Genomic DNA, 27,193 nt, shown 5'->3' with positions numbered 1-27,193 from the left:
CAGGCAGCAGTGATATAGGGAGGTGCTGAAAGGCATCATCTCACACTGTGCAGGAAGAGGCAATGGTAAACCCCTCCTGTATTCTCTACCAAAGACAACCACATGCCTCTGTGGTCGCCAGAAGTCAACACTGACTTGAGGACACAACTTTACTTTACTTTCAGCTTGAAGCCTACAGAAATTGTTGAATTCAGTACTGATGTTCGGTTTTATTTTTCCCCCAGTAGTTAAACTTCATTAAAGAACTCAAAGGTTTTGAATCAAAGAACCAATCACTATCAAATAATCTACCAGGGTATTGCCAATCTTTACAGAGCACAAGGCAGAGGATGCCCAGAAACACGAGAAGCACCAATGAGCTCCTAAAAGGTTCTCCTAAAATGAGAACCTAAAAGTTGATTGTATTCCAAAATGTCATGAATGAGAATATCCTCAGTGATAACAGGGGTACCTTCCCCTCAGCTTTCATATAAAAATAAATCCTAGAAATGACATAAAGTATCAAACTTCTTCTTGCCTTTGGCTTGCAGCCTGATTGTAAGCCTGGTGGGAGCAGCCAACAAAATATGTGCTTTAAGGGAGGTATTGGGTAGACTCATGGGGGAAAGACTGACCCTTCCTTAGGTGAGATATGCACTCATAATGTATTGTTGTTCTGGTATCTTAAAGCATGAGAACAGAGTTACAATGATAGTGTTGACCATCACCAGCAGGCAATAATAATATATACATTGTGGGTGTGCACAAAATGGATTTTGTGATTTGTTTTGAGCTTGAAATGAATTGAAAAATCCTCAGAATGATTCATCGAAACAGTGGCCAAATCCAGCTGTTTTGACAAATCAACCTCAAAACTATTCTAGTGATTTAGCCATAGGGAAGAATGGGAAACATGAAACACCACATTGTTCCCCAAAGGTAGGTCCTAGAGATACCGAAGTGGGTTGGATGGTAGGGCATGGTGGATGCTACCTACCACGCAGCCCACAAAAGAAATGGGCAAATGTACAATTTTTATTTATTTGTTAACCTTTCCCTCAAACCCCATAGGATGCTTTTGTTAGCTACCACTTTCTTTCACTACCCCCTGATCCATGCCACCTTTAGCATTAGGATTAGGGATGCCTTTTATTTGTAAAGCAGAATCCTCAAGGATTCCCCTTTACAAGTATATTCAATCCAGCCTGCGAACCAGCTTGGCCCAGTTCGATGGCTGAATCAGACCAGGCCCTATTCGGCCGAGCCCAAAGCCAAGACAGCCAAATGGCCAGCTCGTACACCCCTAGAGCTCATCTCGCAGGAATCACCAAAAAAATATTGGGGGGGGGAGGGAGAGAGAGCGCTCAGCTGTCATTGTCCAATTCTTGGCACAACATTATCTCACAAATAAAGCAAACCAACTCAAGGAAGGAAGGCATCCAAGTTCTGCCTATGTTAATCTGAGATCCAGAAAAACCAGATAGTTATATCAGCAATAGCATAGCATATTATACCTAGTGCTGAGAAAAGAAAACCACAAAATCATGGACCAATGGTCTGACAAGAAACAAAGCTTCTAGACTCTTACCAGAAGAAGAACTCCTCTTTCTTCCCTTCTTCTCCAGAGTACATCCCTGCCTACCTGTGTCTGGATAACACCATGGTCTCAGATTGGTGCTGGGCCCCAGCTGACAGCCTGACACATGGGTCAGGGCACCAGTCCATCATCTCATCATTGGCCATGAGGGTTATGTACGTGTCTTTGTGTGTCAGCAGCACTAATGGGCAGACTACGACACATCTGGTTTGGGGGTTGGCCAGGGTGGGCTGAGCTGCCAGTGGTGTTGCTGTGGGTGGGGGTGACCATGAGTCTCTCACTCTGCATGGCCAGCTTGGGACAGCCCGGCAAGGGGAGATTGGCCAACAGGAAGATGAGCTGCTCCACCAAGTCAGCATCCAAGCACGTGCGATGGGGTACACTGGCCATGGAGCACACCATCTCAGTCTGGATGCTACTTGATGGGTACAAGAGGAACCATCCAGACAGACTTGGCAATGCATTGCCCAAAACTTGATCGGCTCCATCTCCCGGCCTGCCACTGACTTCTGCAGGTACTGCAGAACACACTACTCAGCACTGCTGCAGGGCTTCATGGGCTTCTTCCATACCCTTGGCAAGGCTCCAAGGAAGCCTCTGTGATCCACCAGCTGGAATCCTGAAGAGGAACTACTGGCTCACTTGGCCCTGCCAGGGACACCATGCTGTTGGACCGGGAAGTGGTGATTATGCTGCAGCTGGGGTGGATTGCGTACATTAACAGTAGGCACTCCAGCACCCTCCTGGTTGTGCCCCAGTCTCCTCCCCTCAGTTTGCCTAATCTCTGCAACCAGGAGGTCCCTCCACCTTGGCAGCTTATCAGGGGTGATGGCTTTCCCCTTCATCCTTGGGTCACATAGGTGGGACAAAACATGCTCTGCCGATACACCCAAGGGTGTCCTGAGCCAGTTCACCACTCCAGTTCTCAGCCAACCTGCCAAAGTGATTTCTTCCTCAGTGGTAAGTAAGTAAGTAAGTCTCCAGTTCGGAGGAGTTTAACATGGCCCCGGACAGCAGTCTTTTAGCTAAGCTCCTAGCGTCTTTTTTGTTTTAGTTCTTTGTTTTTCTATTTTAGCTTTTATCTTATTCCATTTTTTACTAACTTAAACAAGGCTGAACAACTCTATTTTAAATAGCTGAGTCTTGAGCTGACTTTAAGCACCTAAAGTGGTTAAAGCAACTGAATATACTCTCGCCTGTGTGAGCAGAGGATGGGGGAAAAGAAATGACTGAGAACAAGTCCTCCTGCAGAAGCAGAACAGCAGAGATTACCCAAACAGTCTAGAATTGACTCATTTGCCACCAGAAAATAAGTCATTTATCTACTATGCTCCTTCAAAACAGATTTACTCCCCTTGAGGAGGCAAGCTCCCCACCGGTGTCTTCCTTTAAGAAAATGGTTAAAAGACCAGATTGTTCACAAGAGAAACATAGCCCTCCCTTGTCTTCGGGCAAAGAACTGGGTGATCTGTTTATACAGCAATGCAATTTAATCGCCTCTTCCTTTGACCACCTCACAAAGATTTTGTATTGATTGGAAAATAAACTGGACTCTATTAAATCAATGTTTCTGGAAAATACCTCGGCATGTCCTTCTGTTTCCCATGAGGCTAACTTAACTGAAGGTGATCAAAGTGAAACCTTGCAGTCCGCTGGTTCCTTTGCTTTCCCCTCGATTGCTGAAACAGTTAAGCTCCAGTTACAGCCTTGTAAAATTCACCTCCAGATAGCAGACTCACCTTTAAACTGGGGCAATTGGACAAATAAAACAAAGATCCTGAATTCCTTGAGGCAATTAACCAGGCAGAATGTTCAACACAGAGACATTGTTTCCTACTACTTCTTGCCCAAGGGAAACAATTGCCGAAGATTGATGCTTATTTGTAAATCACCCCGGCTGCCAAAACTGCTTCTTTGCATCCAGAGCTTCTTAAACCGGTTCAGTATAAGACCACTGGGAAGTTTCAAAACTTCCAGTGTACTGCCCCTGGCTGTGAAGAGGTTAAAAACAGCCTGCTAAAAGGCATTCTCCAAAGCCTTTATCTTAGCCTATAAGGAAAACACTACAAACAAATGGGACTAAGTGTCAAGGCCATTTCTCCTGCAAAGACTCAATCAGCGTTTTAAATCCCTCACTGCAATCAGTGGTGCTAAACATCTTTTCCCATCAAGAGCTTTCAAAAGCTCTGGACACACAGCAATTCTTGACTCCTTTTACAAAGTCCCTTACGAATCTCCATAACACCCTTACAACTATTGCAGATGACCTTATAATTTTAAATGAGAGCTTAGAACCCTCTCTTTTCACTTTTGCCCCTGAGATAGCAAAAAACAGCCCAGAGCACTTTAACAGGGGAAGTACTCAAACGAACTCTCAGCCTTCTAGTGAACTGCTGAAGGACCCTGACTTTGTGAAGCAAGCTACTTTGGCTTTACAAGAAGCCGGCCAAATTTTTTCTGATACCCTTGCCAGTCTTTCCTTTGATCCTCACTTCGACTCGATTTTGACTCTCCTAGATCTATCTGCTCCAATTCTCTCTACATCAGACTTAAAGACCCCCCATTCAAGATTATTCTGAGCTCATGATGAACTACCTTCTACACCAGTAGCCGCTTATCCTTCCCTTACTAGGGAGGATGCCTCTAATAAGAAGGAAGATACTGCTGAATTGACCCAACAGAATGAGGTTCCTTCTAGCAATCTTGCTGGTTCCTCTCAAGCTTGACTCTCAGCATCAAAGGATGTAATCCGCTTCTGTAGTCTGAATTTGGCTGGATGGCAGGCTAAATCATGGGACCCTGACTTGTGCCAATTTATAAGTGAATCTGATGTGATTTTCATTCAAGAGACCTGGTCACAAACAGACCCATATTTACCAGGCTATAAATCTTTGTGCTTGTGAGCGGTTGCAGGCACGTCAAGAGGCAGGCCCTGTGGTGGGCTGATGATTTTTTATTTCCACTGCCCTACAATTTAAATCTAACTCTTTGGAAAATTTGGAACATATTGCCATGGTGACCCGGGTTAACTTAGGTAATATATCTTTCATCTTAGTAAATGTCTACATTCCTCCTATTAGAATATATGCTGAAATTAGGTTAGTCTGGCAAAAATTAGAATCCTATATAAATAATAGGGGTGTGCAATTCAGATTTTTGGTGTTTTGATTCGTATCCGAACCGAAACACCCCTGTTCTGTTCTGTATCTGAATACGGCCCATCTGAATCACCCCGATTCAATTCGGATCCGAATTAATCCGAATCTGAATTGATTTGGATTAAAAAATGGGTCCCAGGGGCAAAATAGTGGGGTCTGGTGGTAGTGCCCAATGGGTGGAGGCTACCACCCAAATTTCAGGTAGATTGGGCAAAGGGCTGATTTTTGGTGAATTTTTTAAGTTTTAGTGTCATTGGGGCAGATCAGGGGCATAACGTGGGATCTGGGCCAAAATAGTGCGGTGGGGTAGTAGTGGGGTGGGGTGGGGTGGTAGTGGGGCAGAGGGATCATAAGTTATAATATAATGGAGCTTTCAGCAGCCCCATAAGTGCACTTGGGGGGTGCTGGGGTGGCCCAAAGCGAGTGGTGGTGTAATGCACATAGGGTGCCAACCACCCCCATGGGTTTCTAACCCATGGCATACAGGGTTCTGTTGTTTCTGAGGTATTCTGAGTGTGGATTCTAGGAAAGCAAATAAGAGTGGATTCATGGTGTCTCATTGAAAATCTCATTTGCTATCATAGAATCCACACTCAGAATACCTCAGAAACAACAGAACCCTGTACGCCATGGGTTAGAAACCCATGGGGGTGGTTGGCACCCTATGTGCACTACACCACCACTCGCTCTGGGCCACCCCAGCACCCCTCAGTGCAATTATGGGGCTACAGAAAGCTCCATTCTATTATAACTTATGAGGAAAAACCTTAAAGATGCGTAAACCAACAATTAACCAAAAATCAGCCCTCTGCCCAAATCCTTTGAAAAAATTCAAGTAGCTTCCTTGCCCCTACCCGGCACTACAACCAACCCCACACCACTCTAGGCCACCCCTTTCCCCCCGAGGTGAAGCGATACACCCTCTATTATACCTAATGGGGGAAAACCTTAAAGACGCATAAACTTCAACAATTCACCAAAAATCATCCCTTTGCCCAATCACTCTGCAATTGGGGTGGTAGCCTCCACCCATTAGGCACTACCACCCCACCCCACTCTTTTGGCCCAGATCCCACGTTATGCCCCCAATCTGCCCCAAAGACACTAAAACTTCAAAAATTCACCAAAAATCAGCCCTTTGCCCAATCCCTCTGCAATTGGGGTGGCAGCCTCCACCCATTGGGCACTACCACCCCACCCCACTATTTTGCCCCTGGGACCCGAAATTCAAGTAGAAGAATTTCAGACCTTTTTGCATTGAAGTCAATGGGAGGCAAAAAGGCGGGAAATTCAAATAGACGTCAAAATCCAAAAATCCAAATATTCGGAGCCGAAACGGAGGTGATTCGGTTTGGCTACGAAAAATTTCAGAGGGCCAGAAGGGTGATTCGGTTCGGATCCGAATCACCCGAAATTGGCTGTTTCGGGTACAGATCATTCTGTACCCGAAACGTTTCACACATCCCTAATAAATAAGATCAAACTAGCCCAGAGTGATGCACACTTAATTGTGGCAGGGGATTTTAATGCGAGGGTGGCTGAAAACGATCATGTTCTTTTTCACAAATTTCATCAGCACCCCCTGCCTTTTCCTTTCCCTCTCCTTTTTAGGAAATGCTGTGGGAAACTACTTGGGCTTAAATCTTACTCAGACCTTTAGAAGAGCAGATCTTCATTTACTTAATGGGGCCATAGCTTCCAATTACCCGGCAGAATACTCACATTGGGCAGGTTCCAATATCTAGTATCTAGAAATTTATTACCTTCCTTGAGGGATTTTGAGGTGATTACACATACTGAAAGTGACCATTCACCTCTAATTTTGACTTTGTTATTAAATGAAACTCTTCATTTAGAGTTTTGCCAGCCCCTTGTAAATGAGGAGGAATTGGTTTGGAGTAGGGCCAGATGGACACCAGCTCTTCAACAACGTATTAGCAATAGCACTTACATTTATATACCGCTATATAGCCGGAGCTCTCTAAGCGGTTTACAATGATTCTAGCATATTGCCCCCAACATTCTGGGTATGTATTGAAAAAATAATGTGCTCCCTGAACCCCAGACAGACTTTCTGTCTGAAATTCAGGTAGATATAATCAATGGCTTGCATAATGGTACGTATAATGGATTGTATAATGGTACAGAACCCAGTTGAGTTATATAATCATCTGATTGCTTCTCTTACGTCATCCCTAACAAGCTCGACCTCTGCACCTCCCAAGAAATTTAATCGCGCTTTGCATACCTGGTTTGACCAGGAATTCCTTGAGGCCAAGAGGAAATTAATTTATCACTTTAAATTGTATGACAACGGCACTTCTAATGTTGCACCACAAACTATGGTAACCCTTAAGAAGCAATATAAGAGCCTCCTAAGAGGAAGCTCCAGGCCAAAAAAGAGGAATGGGCTGACCTTATTGCCGCTTCTAAACTTAAAAATCAGACTAGATTCTGGAGGCTAATTTCATGGCCTTTAGGGAAAGCCCATTCTATTCCTAATTTGGCAATTCCAGCTGGGATATGGGAACATCATTTCTCAATATTATATCAAAAAGAATGCTCCCATATGACTATAATTGATTATAAGCCAGACCAACTTCCAAGCTGGAGCCCAGTCACTGTCTTGGAAGTTGAAGCTTCGGTTAAAAAAAGTAAGGCTTCTGGAATTGACTGTATTACAATTGAAATTATTTGCAACAACCTTGATTGGTGGGCTCTTCTTCTTGCTTCCTTATTTACCTTCATAGATACTACGGCCAAAATGCCTGAGGATTGGGGTGTCTCAGTAATACTTCCAATTTATAAGAAAGGATCAAGGGAGGATCCTAATAACTATCGCCCGATTAGTCTCCTTAGCATTATTACTAAACTCTATTCTAGACACCTCCTGGGGAAATTACAGGAATGGCTGGATACTTAGGATATCTTATCCGCCGAACAAGCAGGATTTCGAGAAGGGTATTCGACAATACAGCAAATAATTCTTTTACAATACTTAGCTGAGAAATATTCCTCCTCACCCAAGTCTTCCCTGTATGCTGCGTTCATAGATTTTAAAGCAGCTGTCGATTCTATTTCCAGAGATAGACTTTGGACGAAGTTAAAGGAATCATCAATAGACCCACACTTACTTTTATTAATCTACAATCTTCATAAGATTACCTGCCTCAGAGTGTGGTGTATTAGGAAGGGGCATCTCTCGGCTGAGATACCTACATACAAAGGAGTATGACAAGGTTGCATTCTGGCCCCTGTTTTATTCATTTTTTATATAAATTCAATAGTTCCTCATCTGAATGATCTCGCTCTTCATCCCCCTAAACTTGCTAATAGGCACGTTTCATTACTGCTTTATGCTGACGATATTGTCCTATTATCTCAAACCAAGATAGGTTTAAGCCGTGCCTTAACTTCCCTGAGTGTCTGTACTGTGAAGGAGGCCTTGGAGGTAAACCATACCAAGACTAAGGTGATGGTTTTTGCAAAATGCCCCCAAACTCATAAATGGTCCATAAATGACATAATATTGAGCAAGTCAAGGTTTTTAAGTATTTAGGGGTTGTATTTCATTCCAGCGGATCCTGGAAAGCTCATCTTAGCTTTGTATCTCACAGTGCCCAGCAGATGGCAAATGTGATTAAATCTTTTTACTTTTCGAGAGGTGCTCTCTTTGTCTCAGCAGCTGTCAAATTGCTGGCTAAAATATACCTGTGTTGGCTGCTCTATTCACTTATATTGATCAGACAGCCCACATCCCAAAGGACTGGGGTATGGCTATTGTTGTCCTGATTTTCAAGAAAGGGAAAAGAGATGATCCATCCAACTACAGACCAATAAGTCTCTTAAATATAATAAGCAAATTATATGTGAAACATCTATGCATAAAATTATGTTCCTGGCTGGACCAGGAAGGCTTATTAGAAGATGAGCAAGCCGGCTTTAGACAGGGCAGATCAGTTATAGATCATTGTTTAATCCTGCAACATTTATTGAAAAGTACATTTCCTTGGGTAAACGATCACTTTTTGCTGCATTTGTTGACTTTCGTTCAGCCTTTGATTCTATTTCTAGAAATTTATTGTGGGCAAAATTGGCTAATACATCAATTGATAAGCGGCTTTTACTGTTACTTTATAAGTTACACGAGAACTCTTCTATCTGTGTTCGTTTGAACTCTATTGGTCACTTATCTAAAGCAATCGAAAAAGGTGTGAGACAAGGGTGGATACTTGCACCTTTTTTGTTTACTTTTAATGTAAATGATTTAATTAAGCATTTACAGAAATTGAATACTTTTGCCCCTATATTAGCAAACAGAAGGCTGCCACTATTGATGTATGCTGACGATGTAGTGATTCTTTCCCAGACTAGATCAGGCCTTAAAAGAGCTCTGGGGGCTTTGGTAACATATTGTCAGGAGGAACATCTGGTCATCAATTATTCTAAAATGAAAATAGTTTGCTTTAACAATAAAGCTAAGAGTTTTAGATGGACTGTTGGGGGACATCAAGTCGAACAAGTAAAGCAAGTAAAATATCTTGGTGTGATATTTCAGTATAACAACAGGCAACGCGCCCATGCTAGAATGGTTTCTGATCTGGCTCAATGAAGCATGGTAGCTATTCTGAGATTTCACCATGCACAGGGCAGAGGATATATTCCTGCCGCCATTAAATTGTTCCTTGCTTAAACTGTCCCGCAACTTTTGTATGGAGTTCAATTGGGCCCCTTTGATAGTTTTATGCCCCTAGAGTGGTTACAGTCAGTCTTTCTAAGAGCACTTTTTGGTACACCGAGATGCACCCCTAATGTGGTGCTACGACAGGAGGCTGGGTTGTGGAGGATTGAGACCAGGGCATGGTTGCAGATTATTTTCTACTGGCTGAAGCTTCACCTCCAGCCAGTGGGACTTGTGCCTGGGTTTCTTTAGGCTACACCCCGGCCTATTTGGCTGGTAACGATTACGGATACACTTTCCAGTATTGGCCTAGATCCTGAATTTTTATTAGAAACTGACCTAGTGAATGCAAAAAAATTAGTTCGTCAATGTCTAAATGATATGGAGTTTCAGAACCAGTTGGCTTGTTTGCCGGCATTTTACAGTCAGTTTAAGGCCAGGGTGGGTTTTTCCCCAGCTTCATATTTGTCTATCATAACTGTCAGAAAGTTCTGCTGGGCTTTTCCAAGAGCATACTTTAATGCCTTTCCTTCAGCTGTATTAATGTGGAGATTTCAACGTCTACCCCTGGAGGCTCGCTTGTGCCCTTGTGGTTCAGGTGAACCTGAATCAATCACTCACATTTTATTATGCTGTAGATTCTACAGTAACATTAGATGTCATTTGATTCTGCCACTTCTTTCTAGGTTTCAACATCAATCAGATGGTTTTCTGGTGAAATTTTTACTTGAAGATAATGTACTTTGCATCTCTCATGTTGTAGCAAAATTTTGTTACATGGCAATTAGAATTCATAGTTCATTGATTGATGCTAAAGTTAATGACTGAGTTAATGATGAATGCTGGAATTTATTCTTTGTGCTGTTGTTTTGTTTTGGCCATTGGCCGTAAATAAAGTATCTATCTATCTTAAAAAGGGGTGTGTGAGGTTTGGGGTGGTCTATTTAAGTTGTGTGTGCCACATTCTGTGTTATCTATAGCACAGTAGTGCACACACAGAAGCAAGAAAAATTAAATCCCTCCATTAAAGAAGCATGCTTTATTGGGGGGGGGCTTTTTGGGAGGGGAGCAAGCAACAACAGGGTTAATCTAAGGGAAAGGGAGAGCGGATAACTGTGGCCTCTCCAAGCTTAACCCACCCCTCCTGTCCTACAGTTTTCCTCATGCCCACCTAAACCCTTCCCCAAACTAGGCCCTATTTGAAGAACTCGAAGTTCTCTGGTTACCTCACCAAGGTTGATCTTCAAGAGAGCCCTTAAAACCCATCTGTTTGCCCTCGCCTTTCAGGGTTTTTAATTAGTTTTAATTGTTTTAATGCTAACCTGGTTTTCAGGGTTTTAATTGTTCTGATAGTTTAATTGTTTTTTAAGATGTTTTTAAATTGGTGTTCATATTTATATTTCTGTTTTAATTGTTATTGGTTTTAATGGTTCCTGTTTTTAACTGTTAACCACCCTGAGCCATTTCGGAAGGGCGGTATAAAAATCGAATAAATAAATAAATAAGGTTGTGGGAGCAGGGTTACCTTCTGGCATCTTTGGCTGGAGTCTGGCCAGGTGTTCTGCTTGAGGAACTCTGGCCAGGGGTGTGGAGGCAGGTGAACACTAGTGAGGCATTCACCCACCCAAACAATCACACACACACAAAAATAAGAAACATGAAGGAAACAGAGGGAGCCTGTGCAGGCTAGGTTCCAGACAGAAGTCACAGAAAACAGCCTGTCCATCCTCCCACAAAGCAGTCCAGTCCAGGCAGGCAGGCAAACGGCTGCAGCTTGGGGGTGCAAAAGGAAAAACAAACAGTCAGTACAGCATATAAAGCCACTGGGGTCTGGCTACAAGCAATAAGGGGAAAATGTATACACAAGGGGGGGAAATTCAAAACAGCACCCAGTTAAAAACCACTGGGGCTGCTGGTACAATTAAAAATAATTTGTTTTTGGTGGGGGGAGGAAAGCAGTTGTTGGCACTGCACATTAAAAGGAGGGGGGAAATAGAGTCTGAGAGACAGATAAGCCCAGCAGGCACTCTTTGTCTCTCCCTCCACTGGCCCAGGTAGGACCCAGGCCACCACTCTGCTCTCTTGTGCTGCTGTGCAACTGCTGCAGTCCTTTCTCTCTCCTGATGTATCTTTTCTGAGGCACTGGCACACTGTAAGGTCCCTGTGCCTACTCCTCCCAGCCTGGCTCTTAAATACTTTTTGAAACTCCCTCCTTTGATCTCCCCTTTCCCTGTTCCTCCTCCCCCGGCAAATGGGGGCACAGTTGCCCACCCCAAATCTTGATTTGAATGATAACAAGCAAATCTAGAAGCAAAGCTCCAAAGTCAATCATAAGCCAGTGCCAGAAAACTAATCAGCAAGAGAAAACGGGTCTCAGAGTGGTACTCAAAACACTTGAATTGATTCAAGCTTAAAATTGAATTGTTTTGATTTGAACTTGAAACAGGCTCTTTATTTTAAGGGTGTTTCATTTTGAGTTTGAACCACTTGAAATGACCCATTTTGAGCTCAAATTGATTCGAATCAAATCGTTTTGCACATCTCTAGTATACATCTTCTTCCTAGTCCTCAAAGGGGAGGGAATGTGAGTTTATGCCTAAATGCCCAGCTGCTACTGTTAAAACAAAATACCCTGCACAAATTAGATACCTACATGGAAATTTGGCTAATTTGCATAATTTCATCTTAATTATTATTTCATTTATAGTGTAGCAAACACATAGTCCTAATCACTGTAAATTCAGTCTGTGATTATTATAGTTGATGGCACTGTTGAATATGGAAATTGAAATTTAAAAACACTATTTCTGATTTAATTTTCGATATATAGAAAATGAACTTGAAGTCTGTGTAGAAGTGTTGTTATTGTAGGCTTAAATGGAAAGAAAATATACTTGCCTTTTCTTCTTCTTTTCCTTGGAGGGCATCCATATGATCTCTCTGTGGGTCACTCCTATGGCCAAAGATACAGCAGGCTGTTTAGAGCTGTTTAGCAGTGCTTTGATGAGGATTGTTTTTGCAATGGTTATGTTGAGTGCTATGCCACTGTGAATTATGACCTTGGGACATTTATACCACCTGTCACCCCTCTTAACAGCTTTGATTTTGCATGCATTATTTGGAATATTATTATGCCATTTTTTAGACTAAGCCTGAAGTGGTTTAACACAGCTATTGACACTTTTTCACCATATGAACTGATACAGACAAGCAGTTTTGGAGAGAGCCCTTAGGCTAACAGTTGTTTTTACATCTTCTGTCACTGAGGGAAAAGCAGAACTAATAAAGCAAACAAGATATCAGTCTTCTTTTCTTTTCTTCATTAGTGCTTCAAATTATTTTCTGGATGTTCTGTGGAAGGTGGGTAGAAGGCCATTTCAATCTAATGGAATAACATCTTTCTTTTACAAATGGTTACCTGTGAAGTAGCAATGTAGGCCTATTCCTTGAAGAGAATTGTTTCATTTTTTTAAACTACACATGGTGAGTGAATGATGTCATGAGGGATTTGAGTGAATTAGTCTAATTAACTGGCTTTAATATGAATGCTAAATATTATTGTCAGGTTCTCCACAGACCAGAAAACAAGAACCTGTCCTGCAGACAGAACAGTAATAGATTAAAAAGAAGAAGTGTATACCAAATGCACCCGCATAGCAAGTGCCTTTCAGAGGGTGGTATTTATTTATTTGACTTGATTCACGTCAGAACCTACACTTTGTTAAATTTCACTTTGGAAACTAAGTGATTCTGTCCTTACATCTGTGTAGTTACATCTGTAGTAGGATGGAATTATTACTAAAAAAAAAACCCTTTGCATGCACATCAGAACACTGCTGATAAGAAAAACATTGTCATCCCTGCACATGGATTTGTGCCTTCCCTGCATGGATTCTGCAAGGTCATCATAAGCATGCAACTTTGCTATTGATGAAAGATGATGATGATGATGATGATGATGATGATGATGCTAGAGATGGTTCTGAAGTGTCTGTTGTTACAATATCTCTTATTTATATGGCATTTGTGTTATTGACTTTGCTGCTGGGAGTGCACAGCATCGCAACAACATTATGCCTATACTAGCTCTGGCAAAATGGCTGCCCAACAGAGTGGGACCAAAATGTTTTGTTTTGACAGGTGCAACCCAATGTTTCAAGTTCAATATTTGGCACTTCAGTATTCAGTGCTCACATTTAAAAGCCATTTCGCATGTCAAGATATAGTTATTTGGCTGAAAAGAAGGAAAATGAAGATAAATAATTAAAGCAGATTTGCTAATAATGCAAAAGTGATGCTTGGTTTGCTAGAAGGCACTGCTGAGCCAAGGCATTTTGGTGAGCTCTGTTCTTATCTAGTTATACAATTAAGCATAGCTTAATATTCAGTCCATCTGCCTGAAGTTGTAGTTGTCAAAACATCTTGAATCCAATGATCACCACTGTGCAAAGAAGCACTGGTTAAAAACCAAAATTGGATAGATAACTGCTGCTGTTTGGATAATTTCTTTGTGCACCTGTTATATCTGCCCTTTAAGCAAAGTGCTAAATAATTTGTATGATAAAGTATTCTGACTCTGGTATGGAACTCTGGAGATTGGTGGATAATAAATAAAAGATTCTTCTTTTTTTGTTAAGTAGTGCATGACATGCCTGTGCTTGCTTAATCTAATTCTGAGAAGCCAAAGGCAAGATTATAGATATTTTTCACAGTGTTATTTTACAAATTTTTTTAATTTTGTGTTATTTTTTTCTAATGGTTTTCTTGAGTTTGTGAACTAGCATTGCTTCTCCTGTTCCTGGTGAGGAAAGGACAGTATTCATTAAAATGTAGCACAACACACATTAGCTACTGTAATCAAGTATAAAGAACCACAGTAAGCAAGATAGTAAAACTGTGGAGTTCTTTCCACTGCACAGGACATTTACTACTATACAGATGAGTAGTTGCACTTTGTCAGCTGCATGGGCTCCCACTGCGTTGCCGGGCCCAATTCAAAGTCCTGGTTTTAACCTTTAAAGCCCTAAATGGCTTGGGTTACCTGAGATAATATCTTGTCCCATTGTCCCGACTCAGACCTTAAGATCTTCTGCAGAAGCCCTGCTCTGAGTGCCCATGCCGAATGAGGTGAGCCGGTTGGCTACTAAGGAGATGGCCTTTTCAGTGGGGTTACCCCATTTATGAAATAGCTTCCCCGGTGCGGCTCACCTGGCATTGTCACATCATTCTTTTAGATGCCAGGTGAAGATAGTTTTGTTCACTCAGGAGAACATTCTCTCTCCCTGATGTGCTTAAGGAACACAAACTCAAGCACCTAACCAACCATAGTAAAGAAAGTGCAGCAAAAATGGTTATCAGTTAAATGCTGGCCTAGTTAATCAACTGTAGGGGTGCAAACGAACCAGTTTGCCTTGAACTGGGGTTGGTTTGGATGTTCGATTGTGGACTGAATCGGGGTCGGTTTGGTCCGTGATCAAACTGAACCAGGAAAACCGGTTGAGAATAGTAAGGGGTGGCCTGGCAGGGGGTGAGAAAGGTAATAAGCTGCTTATCTGGCCAGCGCCATAAACCGCCTCAACTGGTTCGATCTAATGGATCAGACCGGTCAGTCAGTTCGACCAAAACAGAGCAACATGGTTCGGTTCGAATTGAACTGTATTTTTTGGTTTGTGCACGCCCCCTAGTCAACTGATTCTAAGGCCATCTAATGCTATTAGCTGCTAATTGCTGTCTGAGTCTGACATAACAGTCATACATAGGAACATAGGAAGCTGCCACATACTGAGTCAGACCATAGGTCCATCTAGCTCAGCATTGTCTACTACACAGACTGACAGCCCCTTCTCCAGGTTTGCAGGCAGGAATCTCTCTCAGCCCTATCTTGGAGATGCCAGGGAGGGAACTTCGAACCTAGGTGCTCTTCCCAGAGCAGCTCCATCCCCTGAGGGGGATATCTTACAGTGCAAACACTTCTAGTCTCCCATTCATATGCAACCAACTTGCTACCACAAGACCAGCTCACCTCTTCCACATGTAGAAGGTGACTTTTAAGCTGGCCCATAGGTCTATACATATGGAAAGGTCATATCAGAATTGACAATCCATAGAATAAACATGAAAAGATTCTAGATAATGATTACTATTAGACCATGGTTGCAGAATAGTCCTAGTAGAACTTACTGGGGAAATCCATTTCAGTGTCACTATTCTAGAAGTATATGCTCATGAGATTATTTCAAAACATGACCCTGTGAGTATGGGGCATCAGAGTGAGCCCTGCTGATACTGGGCAGGAAGTCCCATCTACTTGGAAAGCTAGCAAGGAAATTAAGTTATGCTGTAAGAGAGGGGAAGTTGTGAAGAGGTAACCATGAAACATCTACTTCAGACCTTTTTTGAATTAAAAAGAGCAGTGAAGCTGTTACTACCAGGAAACATCACTGCTTCCACAGAGAACAGGCTGTATTTGTGAAGCACTTTTGTTTTTCTAATTCCTTATGATGTGTGTTCTTTTTCAAGGTATTAATATTTACACTGTCTCAAACGCATACATTAAACCTTACTCTGCATTTTTAAATGGTGCTGTGCATTAAAATGTTTCATGCCTATGCATTATGCCACCTTCTCTAGGCATGAAAATTGTGCCTCTATCTTCCTTCCCGGGTTCTTTGCATTTGGAGCCTAGTTCTATACATCATCCACCAAAGTTTAAGATTAATTAGCCTTTCACGGGCTTTAAAGGTATCATCTGTATCCTGAAGCCAATGTATGGCATTTGGCAGTCTCCTCCATCATTTCAAATTCCACAATGTACACTGTATAAATAATCTGTGGCCAAATGAGTACATTCTGAGTATGGAAGCAGATACAAATGCTCTGTCCCCTGAAGTTCCACAATCTTCAGTTTGTACAGATTACTCCATTTGAGCTTTACTATGGATAATAAATATTCCTCTCACACCCCATAATCTTGCAGCAAAACAGCCGTATCATTTATTAACATTTGTTCTGTGGTTTTGGGTGGATTGCATATTCCTTTATTCTGTCTCATTCACAGTCATATTTATGGGGATCTGGGAGATTTCTTTTTTTGTAATATATTGGAATGAATTTTAGCATGTGAAGACATGCCTATGGTTTTTTAAAAAAAGGAAAAAGTGGGAAATACATTCAGTGATACTTCACAGTGTGTTGACTATGCTATGTTCTATTAACATATTTTTACTGTTAGCATGTGAGCTACTAATCTACTTGCTTCATTCCTTTGCTGCAACTTCTTGCTAATTAGTTCAGTCGCTCATGTATTCAAATACGTGCATGCTTGGGAGTTCTGCAGATGTCAAAATAAAGCTACCTGAGGCACTATTTCAGTGAGTTTTCAAATGCTAAATAGGTAGGAAGAATTGTATGTAATTATCTCTTGTTGCCCAAGTTAATTTTATATTACCTTTCCTCTATTTTCCTTACTCATTTATCTTACAGAACTCAGCTTTAATTCTCAACACAGCTATGACTTTCTGGGAACTTGGTAAATCCTTGTGATAAAGAATAATTCCAAGAGAAGTTTGAAGCATAATAATTTTGGGGGTTTTGGCATCAACCTTTAACCTTTCCAGTCTCAAGGCCCACTTTTAATCCTAGTTTGCAATTTTAGACCCACTTTGAATTTTTTGTGTATATATGAGCTGATGTAGAGTAGTGGCTAAATGACTGAGTTGTGGATCAGGACTTCCTTGGTACAAATCTTTCCTCTGCCACAAATTCACTTAGACACTCCCTCTCGGCTGTAATATGAGGATTATTGTAAGGATTACATCCAAATAATATATGCATAATGCTTTGAACATTTGGTAATACTACACATGTGTTAAGTATTATAATAAATCACAATTACATCATCTATTTATTTATTTTTATTTTACCTTTCTATTCTGCTCCTCATCCTTCCACAAAAAAGAATGGTTGTGGCACTGCTGGTGCGATACATCTTAGAAAACATTAGATAAGATTAGGTCATTATGAATCATGATCCACCCAGTGCCCAGAACATCTACTCAGGAGCATCTTTTGAAACGCAGGGCCTTATGTAAGGTGGGGTGGGGTTTCCACCCCAGTCTGCTCCCCTTGTACACATAACAATTTGGTTTACAAGGCATTTATATTTCTGTTGTCATTTTAAAGTAATCATTTGTGACATTTTAAAACTTGCTTTATATACAGTTTAATAAAAATCCCTGGTAGAACTGAGGATGGGTATGTTTCCTTTCTGTTAGCAGACTGTAGTGAATGTATAACACTGCATGTGGCTAAATTTTGTGCAGCAGCAGTCAAGATTAGATCTAAATTGTTTGAGTAAATGGTATTAGAATGATTGGTTCACTAATTCCCCAACCCCACCCCGCTTTTCTGTATTTTGTGAAACGAGTTGTATTGTCTTGCTTTTGTTATGGGTCATTGACCGTAATAAAGATTCATTCATTCACAGTTAAATGAAGTAATATTCTAAGGGAATAAATAAAACAGAATAAAAGATTTTTTTAAAAAAAAAGAAAAGCAAATTTATGGTCAACAAATCTTGGGTGGACCAGAAGTTTGTCTCCAGATAATAACTAGCTTTAGGAACATAGGAAGCTGCCATATATTGAGTCAGACCATAGGTCCATCTAGCAAAGCATTGTCTACCCAGTCTGGCAGCAGCTTCTCCAGGGTTGCAGGCAGGAATCTCTCTCAGCCCTACTTGAGAGATTTGTTATTCACATTTAAAAAAAAAGGAAGGTTGAACAGGATCTATTTAAAGGATCCTCCTCAGTTAAGCAGCTAAGGAAAACTATTTAAGAAGAGATTCCAGAAGTGGCTTTTTAAAAACCCGATTTAGAATGTAAATGCTACAAACACCGCACTTCACAGTACTTGTTGCAACCCAATCACCCTATCGCTCTCTTTAAAGAGGAAAAGGTCCCTTTTCATTTATGGGAAACAAGGTGGCGTTTATACCACCAAGTACTGCCACTTAACATGGCTAAGCCATGGCTCCCAGAGGACGAGCGAGAGTGTCCTAAAATCACCTGCAAACAGAAAGCTAGTGAGCTAGGCAAGACATTCAGGGAAACTCACTCACATTTCTTAAAAGAGTGTGTGGTAGCCAAAAGAATGTAGCAGGGAATAAGCAAGCTGTTAGAGTGGCCTGATTTGGAAAAACAGACTTGGGAAGAACTAATCTTGGGTTTGAGCGATAGAACCTCTTTTCGAGGTCCCAGAAAGAAGCCTTCAAGGAAACTGGACAGAACGGGTGCATACTAGGGAACTGGAACGTTCCCCTCCTTGTAATCAGGTTAGTAAACCTGTATGTCCTTTATGCAATGCTCCTGCATAGGGATAGGGAGGGAAGACATGACCAAGAGGTTCACGTGGATGTGACAATAAATGTCTTCTGGAAATTTTTTAATGGTTATGTGCAGAAAGACAAGTGTATCTCCTCTAAACAACAATGGGACAAATTGTGGAAATGGATGTCGGACAACCCCCCCCCCCCCCCCGATTACCTGATATGCCTTGAAATCCCCTCCCCCTCGAGTTACAGTACTACCTACATATACTTTATAACCCTGCAGGTTACCAAATCCTTGTGTGTAAATCTTTGTATATATGTGATGTACAAACAACCACTTTGTATATAATTGTGCTTTGGTAATGTACTGTATGTTTGTCCTATTAAAAATCTTGTACTATCTTGGAGATGCTGCCAGGGAGTGAACTTGGAACCTTCTGCTCTTCCCAGAGCGGCTCCATCCCCTAAGGGGAATATTTTACAGTACTCACAGATCAAGTGTCCCATTCGTATGCAAACAGGACAGACCCTGCTTAGCTAAGGGGACAAGTCATGCTTGCTACCACAAGATCATCTTTCCTTCCAGCATTAGATCTCAGCATCTGTCTTGGTCTCCAGCATTAGATCTCGGCAACACTATGGTCAAATGCAGGCACAGCTCATGAACTCTCCTCCGGGGGGGGGGGGAAGCTTCTTTAAGGTAAACGGAGCTGGTGCTCCATGCTGCCCAGCAGCCCCCGCAGCGGGGAATCGTCTCCGCCTCTCACCTGGCCGCTGGCGGGGGCTCACCTCTGCGGGAGCCAGGTGAGTGGCGGAGGCGATTTCCCACCGCGCGGGCTGCTGGGCGGCACGGAGCACCAGCTCAGTTTACCTTAAAGAAGCCACCCGCCGCCGCCCCCGGAGGCGCATTCACGAGCCGTGCCTGGTCAAATGCCACATTCATTTTCAACAGAACAACCTGGATTACTTGAAGCCTGGTGCCTCATGATCTGTGATGGAGGAAACAGAGGAAGAGTCAGCAGACAGGGCTGACAAGAGGACTAGAGGGATAGGAATGAAGCAGGAGGGGATTAGTTTGTGAGACAGCTATGTTCGCCAGAGGATGGGGTGGTGGTGGAATCAAGGGATGGCTGTTGGTATTTAAGGCTGTGCAGTAATCTCTCTTGAGTCTTGTTTTATAACTGCTTCCCTCATAAACATACACAAAAAAACCTTATGCAAGTTTAGCTAAGACTTTATTCAGAGACGAATCCATTTTCTTCTCCTCCTTCCCTTCCCTATTCTTTCTGATACCACCCACCACACTCTCCTGACAGGATCCCCAAAGGAACACACTTCTAAAAGATTTTTTTTAAAACCCGACTACTAGATATAATAAACACATCCCTCCTCTTTATGACAACCAGAATTGAATTGATTCAAAATTCAGTGACAAAGTCTTGAAGTCTTTTAGGTGCTCTCCTGTCATGCACACTTCCCCTAATTCTTGGGTTATCTGCTACAGGAGCTGTTGGTGATTTGTTTTCTGGTAGAGAAGATTGTCCATTGCTTTCATCAGCCTCATCTGTGAAGTTAAAACTGGAGGCAAGATCAAACTACTCCCAGTTTCTCTCTTGAGATGAGACTCCCTTCCCACTCTTCTCATAGAATGCATGCTGGAAAGTCTCGAATTGTTCCATTTCTTTCCATCATCCAATATGACAGGATCTCCTCAGATTTTGATTATTTGTTTTGGACTAGAATATCTGGCACATCCCTTTCTCACTTTATAAGGGAGCCAAACTCAAAGTCCCCCACCTGACATTTTCACTTTTTGCACCCCATTTCTGATCCACATACAATTTATATTTTTGTTCCTTCTCCTTTACCTGATCATGAATCTCTGCATCCTAAGGGTTAGATGGTACAGAAAGCCCTATTAGTTGTTACATTAGGTAGGTTCCTCTCAGCAGTTCAAAAGGTGATTTTCTTGTAGTAGAATGAGGAGTAAAAGCTATGCACACAAGCAACACTATCCAGGTTAGGGAAACTACTTGTGGAGGGCTGCCCGTGTGCAGCACCAGGACTGAGTGCATTTTGCCTGGGTTAAAATGCAGTCCAAACGTACACAAAGTCAGGTGCCTGGAGTGCCCGACCCTCACACAATCCCCCAATGTACCATGCTTGTCTCATGGTGCATTGTGGGATTCCTGGAGGCCAATGAATCCTGTCCTTTAGCAGTCTGGGACACAGAGCATTGCAGATTGTGTGGGTGTGCACTGTGCAATGGCCCTATGGATCATCTGGGGGGAAGGTAGGTGGAACCATGACTCCCCTCCCCCCGCTGCCATCCCTGCCCTGGCAAGCAGTGTGTGAATGGCCTTGTAGTGCGATAAGCAAATAGAGTTTCACAGTTTGCCTCTTTCCAGGTTGTTGTTGCATAGTAGCCAGTGGTAAACCTTCTTTCACTAATCTGTCATTCTTTCTGTTAAGCCATTCACTCAAGGATGGTACAAGGAAATAGTCTTGTGTTTTATCCCATGGTTATACAAGTATTGCTCCATTTCAAATGAGGTAAGTTGTGTCCCATTGTCAGTCACTAGTTCTTTAGGAAGACCTTCTCTTCCAAAAACTGCAGCCATGAACTCAATCACCTGTTTGTAGTAATGCTGTCAGCAAATGACTCTTTGGGCCACCAGGAATAGTAATCCACTCTCATTATAATAAATATTTGTTTTGTGGGTTGGTTATCAAAAGGCCCCATTATATCCAGAGCAGGTTTTTCCCAGGGACCAATGGGATACTCTACTGGAATCAAGGGGGCGGTAAAAGTCTTCGGTGATTTGTCACATACAACACAAGCCGTAAAGTGCCTGATTACATCTTCAATGTGTTGTTCCATACTTGGCCACAAAAAGCTTTCTCTGATTTGCCTTTTAGTCAAGCTCATGCCCAGTTGACATTTTTTGGCAATTTTGATCAATTTTGCTTGTATGGAGGTTGGCACTAGGGATGTGCACGAATTGATTTTTTTCCCTGTTTTGATTTGTATCCAAATTGAAACACCCCTGATTTGTTTTGGGTCTGAATCTGATCCCGCAAATCAACCCAGATTCAATTCGTACCTGAATTTTCCAAATCCAAATCCAAATCAATTTGGATTTTAAAAGGGTCCTGGGGCCAAAAGAGTGGGGGTGGGGTAGTGCCCAATGGGTGGAAGCTACCACCCAAATTTCAAGGAAATTGGGCAAAGGGGTGGTATTTAAAGAATTTTTGAAATTTACACATCTTTAAGATTTTCCCCAAAGGGAATAATGGGGATTCCAGCAACCTTATAGCTCCACGTGGGGGGTCCCCTCTGGGGTGGCCCAGAGTGGGGTGTGGTGGGTGGTAGTGCCCAATGGGTGCAAGGAAGCTACCACCCATATTTCAAAGGAATTGGGCAAAGGGCTGGTTTTTAAATGATTTTCAAAGTTTATGCGTCTTTAAGCTTTTTCCCATAGGGAATAATGGGGATTTCTGTAGCCTTAGTTATAAATGGGGGGGTGGCACCAGGGTGGCCCGGGGCGGTACCCAATGGGTGCAAGGAAGCTACCATCCAGATTTCAAAAGAATTGGACACAGGGCTGATTTTTGGCATGACTTTGGGGCAGATAGGGGGTTTCGGGGTCAGAAGAGTGGTTCAGGCAGTAGTGCCCCAATGGGTGCCTTCTTCCATCCAGATTTCAAAGGAACTGGGCAAAGGGGTGATTTTTAAAGAATTTGTGAAGTTTGTGCATCTTTAAGTTTCCCCCCATAAGGAATAATGGGGATTTCAGCAGCCCCATAACTCCACTTGGGGGGCACTGGGGTGGCCCAGAGCAAGTGGTGGTGTAGTGCACATAGGGTACCAACCAGCCCCATACCCACATGCTCATGGGATACTGGGGTTTGTTGTTTCTGAGGTGTTCTGAGTGTAGATTCTCTGGTAGCAAATGAGAGTGGATTCATTTTTGATGACAAACGATGAATCCACTGTCATTTGCTACCAGAGAATCTACTCCCTTAAAATAAAAAAGATTCTGCTCGCCACTCTCCTCCCCATGGCACTGAACCTGTGCACAAACCTCGGTCCGTGCACATCCCTATTCCCTACCTGAGAATCCCATGTACATTTCCTTGAATACCACAATGGAACAAAAGTGGGGTGTAAAGTAACACATAAGATACAGTAATAGTCTACAGCAGCTCCTTTAGCAGCTACCCTTCCACCACATGCCACTGGCTTCTCACTCTCTTTTCCTTCATTCCCTCAGCAGCTGTTTGAAACAATGTTCCTTGTCCTACAGCAGCCAGTTGGGGTGGTGAATGATATCCTGAAGTTTCTCGAAGCTTTGGCCTGGATTTGGCTCCTGATCCTAGAGTCTAGGCAAAGGCATCAAGAGAAGGGATCTCTAGGTCTCATTCTGGCCTGGAATTTTCTGCCTGTCATTGATTGATCATATTTTTATACCACCTGATATGTACATCTCTAGGCAGTGTACACATTTCATTATTAAGAATCACAGATTAAAACACAATAATATAAAACAAATTATTAAAATTATTAAAATTAATTCTAATTAAAAGCTTGTGAGAACAGGAGAGTCTTGAGGGTCTTCCTGAAAACAAACAGAAAAGGAGATGCACTTGTTTCAGCAGGGAGCATATTCCAAAGCCCCAGGGCAGCCACAGAGAAAGCCCAGTCCTGAGTCTCCACCAAACAAGTTAGTGGTAACCATAACTGGACCTCTCCAGAAGATCAGAACAGGCAGCAGGGTTCATGACAAAGGAGGCGCTCTCTTAAATACCCGGTACCCAAGCTGTTATGGCTTTATAGGTAAGAACCAGCACTTTGTATTTCACCTGGAAACATATTGGCAGCCAGTGCAGTTCTTTCAAAACCGGTGTTATATGGTCCCTTCATGATGTCCCAGACACCAATCTGGCTGCCACATTCTGTAACAATTGTAGTTTCCAGACTACGTATGTACAAAAGCAGCCCTACGTAGAGAGGATTACAGTAGTCAAGCCTGGAGGCTACTAGCTTATGTACCACTGTTAAGATCATTTACCTCTATGAATGGATTTAGCTGATGTATCTGCCGAAGCTATCAAAAGCAATCCTGGCCACCTCCTCAACCTGAGAAACCAGGGAGAACTTTGGGTCCAGAAGCACTCCCAAGCTATGTACCGGATCTTTCAGGGGCAGTGTAAACCCAACCAGAGCAGGCAGATCTAAACTATCTCTCAGGTCCTGGCCCCTCACAGTCAGTACCTCCATCTTATTTGGATTCAACTTCAGTTTGTTATCCCTCATCCAACCCATTACCACCTCCAGGCAGGCATTTAGGGAAGATATGCCATTTCCTGATGAGGTCATCATGGAGAAGTAGATCTGGGTGTCATCACTATATTGATAACACCTAGCACCAAACTTCCTGATGATATGAAAAAGAGCTTTGAAGACAGTATGGAGCCTTGTGGAACTGTGATTAGGCTGTAAGTTCTACCTTTAACCAGATTGAGACCTAAAAATTAGAGACCTAAAAAGGAGACAGCTTGCAACTCAGAATGAACAATATACCAAGAAAAAGCTAATAAGCTTTTGTATAGCAGCTGTTCAATATAGTGTTGGACCTAAGGAAAAATAAAAGAAGAAAAGGGATTGGAGCAGGTGCAGGACAATGATTATGCACTTGCTGTAGCTCTAGAGAGCATGTTATGATTATTGTCCTCCTAGCCATGCCTGAATGGCTAAAAGTGAAATCCATCTAAAGTGAGTGTAAGACTGTCAGCAATTACGCCACATGTAATTCATTATGGTAACAAGAACAGGAAGTAATTCAAAGAGAAAGAAGAGCAGGGTATTTCTAGATGCAAGATGTAATGAGAGAGTGTTCCATTTCTGTGACCAAACAGCAAATTGTTTTGAGCCCCTTTAAAGAAACAGGTGTATATAGCCCGTCTCAGGAACATTAAAAAGTGTGAATCAGATACCATTGCTTTGATCTCCCTCAGGCCTGGCCCAGTCCAGGCAGTTGCCAGAGATGCTTCACTTCCCAGCATTTGGTTCTTAATGTTGCCCTCAATTGGGAAGGATAGAGTACATCCAAATTCATGCACTCTGACTTGACCTCTTCCACAAATTGTCTGATTGTGGATCCTTCTATATGCTGAGTCACCTTGTTTATTTATGTATGGTCAGTTTTGAGAGTATTCATTAAAATAATCTCTAGATGGTTTATAATATATTTAAAACAGGCCACAAATATTAAATAATAAATACAATACAAATATCAAAATCCGATTTTGAAAATATCTATTAAAGTTAAAAATTAATAATAAAACCTTATATGGTCACCCATCCTCCCACAGAAAGGATACAGTAGTGGCCAAGAACCGGGCACCTGATGTCCTTGCCTTTGAGGTACTCAGGTAAGAGGCCACTCAGATGATGAGTTGGCAGTAAACTGAACCATGAGGTGCCTCAATGGAGGTGAATGCAAGCACTGAATTGATGGGAGATTGGGAGTGGGAACAATATATGCAATCTCACCCACTCTGCGCTATTAAAATGTTGCTATTTATTTATTTTTACATTTTATATCCCACTCTTCCTCCAAGGAGCCCAGAGCAGTGTACTACATACTTAGGTTTCTCCTTACAGGCTGAAAGAGAAGTGACTGGCTCAGAGTCACCCAGCTAGTTTCATGGCTGAATGGGGATTTGAACTTGGGTCTCCCTGGTCCTAATCCAGCACTCTAGCCACTACACCATGCTGGCTGGTGTAGTACAAGGCTAAGGCTGCACTGCTAAGTATATTCACAAAGATTAAAGCCTGCACTGCTAAGTATATTTACACATTGCATCCCAGTGGATGCAATGCGTCTTACTTCTAAGAAAGCATTTAAGACTGGACTGTTAATCTTTGAACTATGCAAAGTAAAAAAATAATGATGACTAGCAGCTTACCTTTTAGTAAAGGTAACTAGACTATAGGGTATCTATTATGACCTTTCCCATTACATTTTATTCTGCAGGATCTGTAAAGATATGTGCACCTGATGTAAGTCTAAGCCTTCATTTTGTGAAAAATACAGGAAAAGGTCATCTTGCTTCACAGTGTGCAGGTCTTGGAAAATATGAAATTCAAACACTGAGTGGTTCTGGACCTTTTCCATAAAAGTGTCAGGAGAAAGCTGTGGCCTTTAATGATCACAGGCATCTATGCTCAATTGAGTGTGACTAGATGAAGCCAGAATTCAAACTGAATCTCCTCAGTGAATTGTCTACTGATTGAGATGTAGCTCAGCAAAAAGAAGAAGAAAAAGAAATGTTCCCAAGAGAACCAATCTGTATTGAGACAGCAAGTGTGAAACCTGATTTGAGGCTAGTAGTATTCTTCCGTCAAGACAAGCTGTGGAATTGGAAAAGAAGTAGGAAACAAGGTAATTGTTTTAGGTTAAGGTAGTTCTATCTATTGCCTGTCGAAATACTCTTAAAGAGAAATATTATTGCAACCTGGACCTATGCATGCATACTCTGAAGTAACTCACACTGATTTCTATTCAGGTCCTACTTCCAATAAGTGTATATATAATTGCAACATTAATATCGTATCCTATTCAAGAACACATCCGTTATGTCTGAAAATTGATGTTCTTGTAAACTTCCCTGACCTTAAGGACCCCTCTCCTGTATGTTCCTCTTTATCCTCTTAGATCATCAGGAAAACATTTCTGTATTTTAAAACAATTTCTTCTGGCTGACTTGTGCATTGTAACATTTTTAGCTTATCACTGTTCTAGTCTAGCTGGCTTTTTTGTGTTTTAAGGGGTTTTTAAATGTTTTATGAACACTGTTTTGTTGGTGTTTTGTATTTTATTATTCTTGTATGTCAGCTGAACGCTAATTTGGCAGAGAGTACAACTTATAAATAACTGAAATAAATAAATACAAGCTTGTACACAGAGTATTGTAAATGGTGTGTTTTGCAAGTAGAACATGGAGGAAAGTTGTTGGTAGAGGGGAGGAATTGCTGGAAATCTTACTCCTTTGCATGCGTGAAAGTTCTTTTGTACTCACACACACATCCTCTGGATCCATCCCATATGTACAGTTCTTGTACATTTGTATGATGCTCTAAATTGGTGAAGGGCAAACTTTCCTTGGCTCAGTTTGGTATCAGCATGATTATGAGTTTTCATGGCCAGCATTTAGAAGTTTCCTTGTTTTCCAAAGGTTACCTCATGGATTGTAATGTAGGATTGTAATCTTTTTAGTCTTGCTTTCATTTCTGTTAGTATCAAGCCTCTGTGGGACAAAAAACTTTCTCATCATTCCTCTGCTAAGTAAAACAGATTGTTTTTTGTTGGTGTTGAAAAGACACGATTAGGGGTGTTCACGAACTGTAAAAACCTGTTTCAGTTCAAATTCGAATCAATTAGAAC

At 41.9% G+C, this 27,193-nt stretch overlaps 1 long non-coding RNA gene across 2 annotated transcripts in view; it reads left to right on the top strand.

Moving 5' to 3' along the window:
- LOC128328037 (uncharacterized) overlaps positions 1-26,709 on the top strand; it is a 46,239-nt gene extending 19,530 nt beyond the window's left edge. For both annotated transcript variants that reach the window (XR_008308960.1, XR_008308959.1), the window contains one exon: positions 25,784-26,709. This is a non-coding gene — a long non-coding RNA (uncharacterized LOC128328037). The remainder of the gene's footprint in view (positions 1-25,783) is intronic.
- Positions 26,710-27,193: the final 484 nt, after the last annotated feature.

This window comes from Hemicordylus capensis, chromosome 5, assembly GCF_027244095.1.
Source record: "Hemicordylus capensis ecotype Gifberg chromosome 5, rHemCap1.1.pri, whole genome shotgun sequence".
NCBI classification, from domain to species: domain Eukaryota; kingdom Metazoa; phylum Chordata; class Lepidosauria; order Squamata; family Cordylidae; genus Hemicordylus; species Hemicordylus capensis.
This window is presented reverse-complemented; position numbering and strand designations above follow the sequence as displayed.